The 12,981-nt window shown below is 44.2% G+C and overlaps 1 protein-coding gene across 6 annotated transcripts in view; it reads right to left on the reverse strand.

Annotated features, from left to right (window-relative positions):
- IQSEC1 (IQ motif and Sec7 domain ArfGEF 1) overlaps window positions 1–12,981 on the reverse strand; it is a 438,538-nt gene that overhangs the window by 276,505 nt on the left and 149,052 nt on the right. The window contains exon 1 of one of the 6 annotated variants that reach the window (XM_080657474.1): window positions 12,935–12,952. The exons of the other annotated variants lie outside the window; for them this stretch is intronic. The gene's annotated coding sequence lies outside the window, so the exon portion shown is untranslated. Of the gene's footprint in view, window positions 1–12,934; window positions 12,953–12,981 lie in introns of those variants that run through there. 6 annotated transcript variants of the gene reach the window in all.

Below are 12,981 nucleotides of genomic sequence, written 5' to 3' on the forward strand. Positions count from 1 at the left end.
GATTCACACACCTCTTACCTCTAGCCCCTCAGCGTGGGCCCTGGCGCATGGTGTGAGGAGCAGGGCTTAAAAAATATGTACGCTAAATTTCCGGGCTCTGTCTTCTGACCTAGAACTTATAGTTCAGTGAAAGCGATCTATTGACAAAGAGGGTGAATTCAGGCAATCCTTCCCTGAGTACTTCCCCTTAACCTGAGAGCTCACTGGTGATTAAGTATTAACAAAGAGGGGTGAATAACTTTCTGAGAAGAGAGAATAAGAGACAAATGTTCTAAGATGGGAGGGACAACTTGTGTAAGCATTGAAAGCCAATGGGGCTTTACAAAGACAGGGCAACGAGCATGAGGCATGGACCATGCATGTCAGTAGGACAAGCTGGTCATACTGAGTAACAAGTGGTTCCCAAAGCTCAGGGGCCTCACAAGGCATTATTATCTCTCATGCTTCCTGTGCACATGGCTCTCCTCTGTGTCACCTCTCCACGGTCTCAGGCTGCCAGAGCCATCTCTGACTGGACTATTGCCATAGCTGTGGAAGAAGGAAAAGTGGTCAATCACAATGGTATCTCATTTTCCCAAATGCCTCCTTTTGCAGGTGTGTCTCTCACATTTGTCACTGTCTCAACCCCTTTGCCATGCCTGAGAGCAACAGGGGTAGGGCTGTATAATTCCAGTGCCAGAAGTGCCACAGCAAAGGGCACTGAATGGGGTGAATGATAATCTAGTTTCACACTGCATTTAAGATTGGATGTTTAATCCCGGAGCAATTGAAAACATTTTCCATGTTCAATAAAGCACTGTGGCTATAGTGAGGAGAACAACAGGTAGGAAATGGACAATGGTGGATTTAGGGAGAAAAATTGGGAAGCCACTTCAGTTTTCTAGCCCACCCCCCAAAAAAAGAGGGGTAGTACATAAAACTAGCATGATAGCTATGGAATTCGGAGAGAAACTGATGGATTTAAAAATGGAGGATTCAGTGATGTGGTCCTGGCTGCGAAGAAACGTAACCAATTTGGTATCTCATGTCTCACCAGTTGCTGACTCCAGTCTCTTGGGAAGTCCAGCTTCTCTAGTCTCTGTTTGTTTGGGGGTTCCTTCCCTTCCTAATAAATCTCCCCTTTCACTTAAAAAAAAAGCATGAAATAAGTAAAGAAGGGAACAAATGGATTAATAAGGTGATGAGGGCTGAGTGAACAGATCAATGAATGGCAGAGTGACCCAAACTTAACTTTCAGTGGTGGGAGGCCTTGGGATTCACAAACACCCCAAAAAGGTTTTCTGTAGCAGCAGTAGCATCAGCAACCTCACAGGAACTCGGAGCCTGGGGTCCTCACAGACACAGAAAGTCCTAGACCCTCCTCTGTCCTAAGCTCACAGCCCGAGAGATGTTCTAAGACAATCACAGTATGAGAGCTGAGGGCATTCTGGGATCTCATTTTCCCAAACACCTCCTTTTGCAGATAAGAAAGCAGAAGCCCAGAAAGGGGAAGGAATACCCTTAAGTACAACTCATTTCCTCTTTTTTCATTTTTTTTATTGTTTAAAGTATTACACATAGTAGTACAAATATCTTCTTTTTTACCCCCCCATTGACTTTCCCCCAGCTTCCCCTACCCCTGTCGCATGCCCTCATCCCACCCTCCCCAGTGTCTTGTGTCCATTGGTTGTGCTTATATGCATGCATACAAGTCTTTCGGTTGATCTCTTCCCCCACCCCCCCCTCCCCAACACTCTCCAGCCTTCCTGCTGTAATTTGACCATCTGTTCGATGCTTTACTGCCTCTGTATCTATCTTTTTGTTCATCAGGTTATAATGTTCTTTATTTTCCATAAATGAGTGAGACATTTGGTATTTTTCTTTCATTGTCTGCTTATTTCACTTAGCATAATGCTCTCCAATTCCACCCATGCTACTGCAAATGGTAAGAACTCCTTGTTTTTTATAGCAGCATAGTATTCCGTTGTATAGATGTACCATAGTTTTCTAATCCACTCATCTGCTGATGGGCATTTAGGCTGTTTCCAAATCTTAGCTATGGTGAATTGTGCTGCTATGAACATAGGGGTGCATATATCCTTTTTGATTGGTGTTTCTAGTTTCTTGGGATATATTCCTAGAAGTGGGATTACTGGGTCAAATGGGAGTTCCATTTTTAGTTTTTTGAGGAAACTCCATACTGTTCTCCACAGTGGCTGCACCAATCTGCATTCCCACCAGCAGTGCACGAGGGTTCCTTTTACTCTGCCAACACTTGTCATTTGTTGTTTGTTGATGATTGCCATTCTGACAGGTGTGAGATGGTACCGCATTGTCGTTTTGATTTGCATCTCTCGGATAATTAGTGACTTTGAGCATGTTTTCATATGTCTCTTGGTCTTCCTTCTGTCTTCTTTCGAAAAGTATCTATTTAGGTCCGATGCCCATTTTTTTATTGGATCATTTATCTTCCTTTTATTAAGTTGTATGAGTTCCCTGTAGATGTTGGAGATTAAACCTTTATCAGTGATAACATTTGCAAATATGTTCTCCCATACAGTGGGCTTTCTTGTTGTATGTTAATTGTTTCTTTTGCTGTGCAAAAGCTTTTTATTTTGATGTAGTCCCATTTGTTTATATTCTCTTTAGCTTCCATTGCCCTAGGAGCTGTTTTGGTGAAGAAATTGCTTTGGCATATGTCTGAGATTTCGCTGTCTGTGGATTCCTCTAGTATTTTTATGGTTTCCTGTCTTATGTTCAAGTCCTTTATCCATTTTGAGTTTATTTTTGTGTATGGTGTAAGTTGGTGGTCTAGTTTCAGTTTTTTGGATGTATCTGTCCAATTTTCCCAACACCATTTATTGAAGAGACTGTCTTGACTCCACTGTATGTTCATGCCTCCTTTGTCAAATATTAATTGAGCATAGTGGTTTGGGTCGATATCTGGATTCTCTATTTTATTCCAATGGTCTATATGCTTGTTCTTGTGCCAGTACCAGGCTGTTTTGAGAACAGTGGCTTTGTAATACAGCTTGAAGTCTGGTATTGAGATCCCTCCTACTTTGTTCTTCTTTCTCAGGATTGCTGTGGCTATTCAGGGTCTTTTTTATTCCAGATGAATTTTTGGAGAGTTCTTTCTAGGTCTGTGAAATATGCCATTGGTGTTTTAATGGGGAGTGCATTGAATTATAGATTGCTTTGGGTAGTATGGACATTTTAATGATGTTGATTCTCCCAATCCATGAACATGGTATGTTCTTCCATCTGTTTACATCTTCCTCTATCTCTTTTTTCAGTGTCCTGTAGTTTTCCGCATATAGGTCTTTTACATCCTTAATTAAGTTTATTCCTAAGTATCTTAATTTTTTTGGTGCGATGGTAAATGGGATTGCTTTTTTAGTCTCTCTTTCTGTATGTTCACTATTAGTGTATAGAAATGCCATAGATACTTGGCTTTAATTTTGTATCCTGCTACATTGCCGAATTCATTTATTAAGTCTAATAAGTTTTTTGGTGGAGTCTTTAGGGTTTTTTATGTATAATATCATGTCATCTGCAAATAAGGAGAGTTTTACTTCTTCTTTTCCAATTTGGATGCCTTTTATTTCTTCTTCTTGTCTAATCACAATGGCTAATACTTCCAGTACTATGTCGAACAGGAGTGGTGAGAGTAGGGATCTCTTGTCTTGTTCCTGTTCTTAGGGGAAATGGTTTTAGTTTTTGCCCATTGAGTGTGATGTTGGCTGTGGGTTTGTCATATATGGCTTTTATTATGTTGAGGTATGATCCTTCTATTCCCACCTTGCTGAGAGTTTTTAATCAAAAATGGGTGTTGGATTTTGTCAAATGCTTTTTCTGCATCAACTGATATGACTATGTGATTTTTATCTCTCAATTTATGTGATGTATCACATTTATTGATTTGTGGATATTGTACCACCCTTGCATTCCTGGGATAAACCCTACTTGGTCATGGTGTATGATCTTTCTGAGGTACTGCTGGATCTGATTTGCTAGAATTTTGTTGAGGATTTTGGCATCTATGTTCATGAGGGATATTGGCCTGCAATTCTCCTTCATTGTGTTGTCTCTATCTGATTTTGGTATTAGGGTGATGCTGGCTTCATAGAAGGAGCTTGGAAGTGTTCCTTCCTCTTGAATTTTTTGGAATAGTCTGAGGAGGATAGGTTTTAGTTCTTCCTTGAATGGTTAGTAAAACTCCCCTGTGAAGCTGTCTGTTCCCGGGCTTTTGTTTGCTGAAAGCTTATTGATGACTGCTTCAATTTCTTCCATAGTTATTGGCCTATTGAGATGTTTGATTCTTCCTGATTGAGTTTTGGAAGGTTGTATTTTTCTAGGAATAAGTCCATTTCCTCCAGGTTGTCCAGTTTGTTGGAATAGAGTTGTTCATAGTATTTTTAAACAATCCTTTGTATTTCTGTGGGTCTGTTGTTATTTCTCCTCTTTCATTTATGATTTTGTTTATTTGGGTCCTCTCTCTTTGCTTCTTGGTGAGCCTGGCTAGAGGTTCATCAATCTTGTTTATCCTTTCAAAGAACCAGCTCTTGGTTTTGTTGATCTTTTGTATTATTTCTTTGGTCTCTATGTCGTTTATCTCCACTCTGATCTTTATTATTTCCTTCCTTCTGCTTACACTGGGCTTTTCTTGTTGCTCTTTTTCTAACTCTTTGAGTTGTAGGGTTAGGTAATTTATTACCATTGTTTCTTGTTTTTTTGCAGTAGGCTTGTAGAGCTATGAACTTCCCTCTCAAGTCTGCTTTCGCTGTGTCCCATAGATTTTGGATTGTTGTGTTTTCATTATTGTTTGTTGCCATGATGTTTTTTATTTCTTCCTTGATCTCTCTGGTAACCCAGTCATGGTTTAATAGCATGCTGTTTAGTCTCCATGTGTTTGATTTCTTTGGGTTGTTTTTATTGTAGTTGATTTCCAGTTTTATGCCACTGTGGTCTGAGAAGATGCTTGATATGATTTCTATCTTCTTGAATTTGAAGAGACTTTGCTTGTGACCCAATATATGGTCTATCTTTGAAAATGACCCATGTGCACTCGAGAAGAATGTATATTCTGTGGCTTTGGGGTGAAATGTTCTGAAGATGTCAATTAATTCCATCTGATCTAGCGAGTCATTTAGTATTGATGTTTCTTTGCTGATTTTTTGTTTAGAGGATTTGTCCAATGGTGTTAGTGGGGTATTAAAGTCCCCCACTATGATTGTATTGCTGTCAATCTCTCCCTTGATATCCTCTAGGAGGTTTTTTTTAATGTATTTGGGTGCTTCTGTATTGGGTGCGTATATGTTTACCAGAGTTATTTCTTCTTTTTGGATTGCTCCCTTTAGCATTATGAAGTGGCCTTCCTTATCTCTTGTTATGTCCTTCACTTTGAGATCTAATTTGTCAGATATAAGTATTGCTACCCCAGCTTTCTTTTTTCATTTCCATTCGCCTGAAAAACCTTTTTCCATCCCTTCACCCTCAGTTTGTATGCGTCTTTTTTTCTGAGGTGTGTTTCCTGTAGACAGCAGATATATGGGTCATGTTTTCTTATCCACTCAGTTACCCTATGTCTTTTGATTGGGGCATTTAATCCATTTACATTTAAATTATTGATAGGTACTTGTCACCATTTTTATTCTTTACCCATGTTCCTTCTTCGCTTCCTATTTCTTCTTTTTACAGCAGACCCTTCAGCATTTCTTGCATTGCTGATTTGGTGGTAATAAACTCCCTTAGTTCTTTTTTGTATGTGTAGCTCCTGATTCCGCCTTCAATTTTGAAGGATAGCCTTGCTGGGTTTAGTATTCTTGGATTCAGTCCCTTGCTTTGTATCACTTTGTATATTTCATTCCATTCCCTTCTGGCCTGGTGTGTTTCTGTTGAGAAATCAGTTGATATTCTAATAGGAGATCCCTTGTAGTTAACTTTCTTTCTCTTGCAGCCTTTAAGATTCTTGCTTTTTTGTTGGTGTTTTCCAGTTTAATTATGATGTGTCTTGGTGTCGGTCTTTTGGGGTTCAACTTGTTTGGGACTCTATGTACTTCTTGTACTTGCATAGTTCTTTTCTTGCCAATATCAGGGAAGTTTTCTGTCATTATTTCTTTAAACAGGTTTTCTATTCCTTGCTTCTCTTCCTTTCCTTCTGTTTCCCGTATTATGCGAATATTGTTTCATTTTGTGTTGTCCCAAAGCTCCCTTAGGCTCTCCTCTTGCTTTTTAAGTCTTTCTTTCCAGTTGCTGCTGTGTTTTTTCCTACCTTGTCTTCTAATTCGCTGATGCGGTCCTCAGCCTCTTCTTCTGTGATTTTAAAGTCTGTTTAAGCTTTCCATTGTGTTTTTTATTGCAGCTATGTCGTTCTTCATCTCTTCTTGGTTCCTTTTCATGTTGGTGAAATACTCTTTCTTTTTTTTTTTTTGATGAAGCAGTCTTAATTATTTTTTTTAATTTAATAAATCTTTATTGTTCAGATTATTACAATTGCTCCTTTCCCCTCCCCCCCATAGCTCACCTCCACCAGGTTCCCACCCCACCCTCTGCTCCCACCCCCACTCCCCCACGACTGTTCTCATCCATAGGTGTATGATTTTTGTCCAGTCTCTTCCCACACCCCCCACACCCTTTTCCCCTCGAAAATTGTCAGTCATCTCCCTTTCTATGCCCCTGATTCTATTATATTTACCAGTTTATTCTGTTAATCAGATTTTTTTATTCACTTGATTTTTAGATTCACTTGTTGATAGATATGTATTTGTTGTTCATAATTTTTATCTTTACCTTTTTCTTCTTCTTCCTCTTTTTAAAGAATACCTTTCAGCATTTCATATAATACTGGTTTGGTGGTAATGAACTCCTTTAGCTTTTTCTTATCTGTGAAGCTCTTTATCTGACCTCAATTCTGAATGATAGCTTTGCTGGGCAGAGTAATCTTGGTTGTAGGTTCTTGCTATTCATCACTTTGAATATTTCTTGCTACTCCCTTCTGGCCTGCATAGTTTTTGGTGAGAAATCAGCTGACAATCATATGGGTGCTCCCTTGTAGGAACTGTTTTTCTCTTGCTGCTTTTAATATTCTCTCTGTGTCTTTTGTCCTTCGCATTTGAATTATGATGTGTCTTGGTGTGGTCCTCTTTGGATTCCTTTTGTTTGGGGTTCTGTGCACTTCCTGGACTTGTAAGTCTATTTCTTTCACCAGGTGGGGGAAGTTTACAGTCATTATTTCTTCAAATAGGTTTTCAGTATCTTGCTCTCTCTCTTCTTCTGGCACCCCCATAATTCGCATGTTGGTACGCTTGAAGTTGTCCCAAAGGCTCCTTACACTATCTTCATATTTTTGGATTCTTTTTTCTTTTAAAAAAATATTTTTTATTGATTTTTTATAGAGAGGAAGGGAGAGGGATAGAGAGTTAGAAACATCGATGAGAGAGAAAAATCGATCAGCTGCCTCTTGCACACCCCTTACTGGGGATGTACCCGCAACCAAAGTACATGCCCTTGACCGGAATAGAACCTGGGACCCTCAGTCCACCGGCCAATACTCTATCCACTGAGCCAAACCGGTTAGGGCTGGATTCTTTTTTCTTTTTGCTTTTCCAGTTAAGTGTTTTTTGATTCTTTGTATTTCAAATCTTTGACTTGATTCTTGTGATCCTCTAGTCTGCTGTTAGATCTCTGTATAATATTTTTTATTTCAGTCAGTGTATGTTTAATTTCTAGTTGGTCCTTTTTCATATCCTCGAAGGTCTCGCTAAATTTATCGGCCTTTTCTAGAAAATTCTTGAAAAACTTTATAACTGTGGTTTTGAACTCCATATCCAGTCGTTTCCTTTCCTCCATTTCTTTCATTTGTAACATGTTTCTTTGTCTCCACATTTTGGCTGCTTCCCTGAATTGATAGAGTGGCTTTGTTTGCTAGGTGTCCCACAGGGCCCAGTGTCTCAGCCTCCCCAGTTACCTGAGGTGGACACTCTTGGTGCACCCCTTTGTGGTCTGTGTGCACAGTCTTGTTGTAGTTAAGCCTTGACTGTTGTTGGTATCACTGGGAGGAATTGACCTCTAGGTCATTTGGCTGTGAGGATCAGCTGTGTCTACGCTGGGAGAACTTATGTGCTGAGGACACCCTTATGAGACAAGACTTGCAAAAGCCTCTGTGCTCAGCTTGGATGGGGTGGAGTCTCAGGGCGGAGCAGACAGCATTGGCTTCCCATCAGCCCTGCCCTAATAGACCCCTGGGTCTCAGTGTCCTGCAGTAATCGCTGCACGCACCTCTGAGAGAAAGCTGCCCTCGAGTTTCACCCACTGCCAGACAGTCCAGTTTCTCCCCAATTGAGTCTGGGTCCCCAAAGTCTTGCCCGGAACTGGAGTTCAGTGCAGTCGGGAGCTTTTTTCTCCCTCCCGCTTGAGATAGCTAGCCAAGTACTCAGTTGCCCAACCTCTCCACGCGCGCGCCTCCATACCTCTGCCTTCCACAGTTCCTCTGAGTCTCAGTGTGCTTTTCTCTTTCCTGACAGTCCAGTTTCACCCTGTATGAGTTTGGGTCCCCAGAGTCTCACCCGGAACTGGAGTTCAGCGCAGTCGGGAGCTTTTGTCTCCCTCCCGATTGAGAAAGCCAGCCGCATACTCAGTTATCAGTCCTCTCTGCGCACCCGTGCCTCCATACCTCAGCCTTTTGCAGCTCCTCTGAGTTTCAATGTGCTTTTATTTTTCCTTCTAGTTGAAGAATTTTCACTCAACCAGCTTTTCTGTGGTTCTGGATGATGTCCATTTGTCTTTTAGTTGTAGTTTTGAAATTGTTGTGCAAGGCAGCAGTTTAGGTGTTTACCTATGCCGCCATCTTGGTTTCTCTCCTGAAATTCTCTTTCAGCTCCTTATAGTTCTCATTGAGTTGTGTGTATTTGTCATTGAGTTGTGTGTATTTGTCATCCAGCCGTTTAAACATCCTTAATAACCATTACTCTGAATTCTCTGATATGCTGCTAGCCTCAATTTCATTTAACTCCCTTTCTGGTGATTCCTCTTTTTCTTTCCTTTGGGGATTGCTTTTTTGTCTTCCCATGTTTTGCTGCAACGTTTTAATTGTAGTTTTGATTAGTTTGATACTCAGGTTCTTTTGGGGATGGTGCTACTGGTGTGATCTCTCAGGCCTCCTGGGCTTGGTAATCTAGTGTAGCTCCCTACTTGAGCTATTTGGGTTCTCTTGATATTGGCCTGTGAGCTGGAGAGGTACAACTGCAGTGTCTAGCAGTCAGCAGCCGTGGAGGGGGGTGTCCCAATTTTTTGCTGTCTTGCGCCCTTGATTGGAATCGCGCGTGCCCAGTGGGGCTCACAGTGGCACCCAGGAGCCGTCTGTTGGGGTGGTGGGTCTCAGGAGGCCTGCGTCCTGGAAAGGCGTGACTGTGGTGTCCAGAGTTCTGTAGTTGTGGGGTGGGCAGACTCAGCTTTTGCTGCTGCACCTGTAGTGGATATGCGCACGCTCCCAGTGGAGGCTCACAGGGGCACCCGTGGTGCGATTGCCAGCGAGGGGCGCTAAAGCTCTCTGAAGGGCCCTGGCACTGAAACCACTTAATTGAGGTGTCTGTGGGCAGGTATCCAGGATGAGTGAATTCAGAATTTCTACTGCCGGGGGGTGTGTGTCCCTGTTTGTCCAAGATCACACCCAGCAAGGACTCACAGCAGCTCCCACAAGAGGCCTGTGGATAGATGGGCTCAGGGTGCCTGCCCGTTGGAAATGTGCGCGCGGACTGTGGCTGGCAGTGCGTTTGCCTGCGCAGAGCTCTGACACACTTTGAGGGGCCCTGGAACTGAAGTTAAGCAGCTGGGGTGTATGTGGGCAGTTATTCAGGCAGTGGAAATTCAGAATTTCTACTGCGGGGCAGCATGCCCTTGTCTGTACAGAATCACACCCAGCAGGGGCTCAAAGAAGCTCCCCAGAGGACCCTGTGGGTATATGGGCTCAGGGTGCCTGCCCTTTGGAAATGTGCACGTCTGTGGCAGTAAGTTTGCTGGCACGGAGCTCTGACACACTTTGAGGGGCCCTGGCTCTGAAGTTACGCTGCTGGGGTGCCTGTGTGTAGGTATCCAGGATGAGTGAATTCAGAATTTCTACTGCCAGGTGGGGTGCATCCCTGTCTGTCCAAGATCACACCCAGCAAAGACTCACAGCAGCTCCCACAAGTGCCCTGTGGATAGATGGGCTCAGGGTGCCTGCCTGTTGGAAATGCGCAAGCAGACTGTGGCTGGTGGTGCGTTTGCTTGCGCAGAGCTCTGACACACTTTGAGGGGCCCTGGTGCTAAAGTTGCACAGCTGGGGTGTCTGTGGGCAGTTATTCAGGCAGTGGAAATTCAGAATTTCTACTGCGGGGCAGCGCACTCTTGTCTGTACAGAATTACATCAGCGGGGGCTCCCAGTGGCTCCCAGGCGCTGCCTACAGCATGGTGTGTCCTGGATGCCTGCTCAGCTGGAGACACACAAATGTGGTGTCTAGAGCTCTGCTGCTGGGGAGGGGGAAGTTGCACTTACTGCTGCGGGAACGGTGCACCTTTGGAGGTGGAGGTCCCAGGGTTTGTGGGTCTGCTGCTGGAGTAGCAGGATTTTGGCTGGAGTGGCTGCTGGGTCGTGGGCAGTGTCAAAGTCCTGACTGGGTGGTGGTGCTGATGAGTTCCTAGAAAAGGCCACTGTCCCCTTCAAGATGGCGTGGGCTCCGTGCCCAAGTCCTGCAGTCCAGGGAGTGCCCACAGCGGTAGTAGCCTCTCCTTGTCCAAGAGAGCCTGTCTGCCAGCCCCTGCTGCTCCTGCGAGATTTAACTGTCCCTTACTCACACACACACCACACACATCCACACACTCTCCTTTCATACCCTCACTCACTCACTTCCTCTCCCTCACCTCCATCCTGCCAGCTGCCATCTTTTTCTAGAGCTGTGTTGTGATTTTAAAGGATGCCCCCACATCTGAGGATGAGGGTGACTGTGTTCCAATGTACATAAAAGAAAATGGGCTGAAAGTGGGTATGGGGCTTGCTGTGAGTTGTGGGGGTGGGATTTGAATCCATCATGCCGCTTTATGACTTCAGAGGAGCCACGCCTCCCAGCCCCCCACCCCTGGCCAGGATGTTTACTAAACCTCTTCCCTACAAGATATGCACCCATGCACCTGGGACCCCACAGGCACATATGACCTGGGCCTCCCAGGCTGGGCACAAGGTGCACTCTGCACTGTGGGGACCTTAGTCCATGGGGTGCACATGTGGACAGTTGTGCTCCAGGTGAGGCCCTCACAGTCCCACCATGACTGAGAGAACAGCACCCCAAGTTCAGGCCCCCATGTCCAGATGTGGGAACCACACTAGAGTCCCCAGACAGCCAAGGGCACTCAGAGTGTGAAAGGCCTTGTTGATAGTATGCCGAATGGCCAAGGCCACTCTGGACACAGCTGCAAGGCCACAGCAATCTCATGGTACACTGTGCCCTTCTATAACCACTGTTGGCAACCAGCCTTCTTTATCTAAGTGGTAATATACATTACTGACCAGCTAGTGTGAGAAGCAGAGGCGGTAGGCACAGAGAATGTAGCTCCTATGTGTGCAGCAGTGGCTAAAGAGATCGGATATAGCTACCATGTTAACCAGCCAGTGTGCTGGGCAGGGGAAGACAGGAGAAGCTGCTGAGCCAGAGAGGCTGGAGAGGCTACTGAGGCTGTAGCTCTAAGGGAGAACTCAGGTACTATTGCTATGTAAAGCTATAGGTTTAGAGGCAGCGTGCTGCTGCTCAATAATAGCTGTGGGTACAGAGACTGTTACTGCTGCTTTGTAGAAAAGATATATATTTACCAGCCAGTGTATGGCTGCCTGATTGGAATACTATTATGAAGGACTGTTTGTCTAATGGCTTATGGCCACTGGCTTCTGCAATAAAGACTCATTCTTATACACCCACAACCTCTCATGGCTTTTCCGTCTAAGACCTGGCATCCTAAGAGGTCCAGCCCCAGGCAGGGGGGCTTGGATCCGACACCTGTAACTAGTGAGCAGAAGATAAAGGAGGAACTTGGACTAAGCTCCCAATAGTTAATACAGTGGGCAGGGTTTGAGAAGGAACCTGCCCTGGTGCAGTCGGGAAGAATTCAGAAGAATATATGGACTCAGAGCAACTCAGAGCAGCAGAGCTCCGACAGTGCTGCGCAGTGCTCTTGCTGTCTCTGACCACCAGACAATTGCATCCTGGATTGTCTGGGCACTTGTGGGTCAGGGTGACTAATTCTGGCTTAAAGGGCAAACTGTTATCATCCAGGGGTTGACTTTTAAATTACACATTTCCAACCCAACAGTCAAGTCCCTTTCCCTGCTCCATTTTAGTCCTCAGGCTCTCAGATCTTATTTCCCTCTGGGACTAAGTTCTTAGCTTCCAATTGTGTCCCATTATGGACTAAAATACTGTCCCTTTCATGTGATAACTTCAGTATAAGAGGCCACCACAAACTCTTCCTTCCATCTCATCATTGTTCCCTCTTCTCCTGGTGAACAGGGCTCTTTTAATGCAGTTCTGCATACTTCAGAACTAAAGATTTAGAACCAGGAGGCTGGGAAGGGCCTGGCCCATGTGGCACATGGGTGGTAATTCCCTCAGCTCAAGTGTCAGGTAGCAAGGGGAGCTACAGCCAGGGCCCACTGCATTCAGAACAAGTCCACTGAATGTGCTAATGCCAATCCAACTGCCTCTGGGATGGCAGGTCCTAGAGCACAGCTGCAAGCATGAAAGTGGAGGTTCCTAAGAGAGCACAGCTGTAAGAGTGAAAGATGAGGTTCTAAATGCCTGGACCTTACCTTCACCTTCCAAACACCAGAGGGTGAGATTTAAGGGTTTTGAAACCAGGACACTAGGGCTAAAAGCTGGCTCCACCATTTGATTAGCTACTAAGAGCAAATGAGCCTTGATTTTTTCACCTGTAGATGGGAATATTGAAATCTCTCCTCTTGTAGGTGGGGTATTA

The sequence above is a fragment of the Plecotus auritus genome, assembly GCF_963455305.1.
Source record: "Plecotus auritus genome assembly, chromosome: 2".
In the NCBI taxonomy this organism is placed as follows: domain Eukaryota; kingdom Metazoa; phylum Chordata; class Mammalia; order Chiroptera; family Vespertilionidae; genus Plecotus; species Plecotus auritus.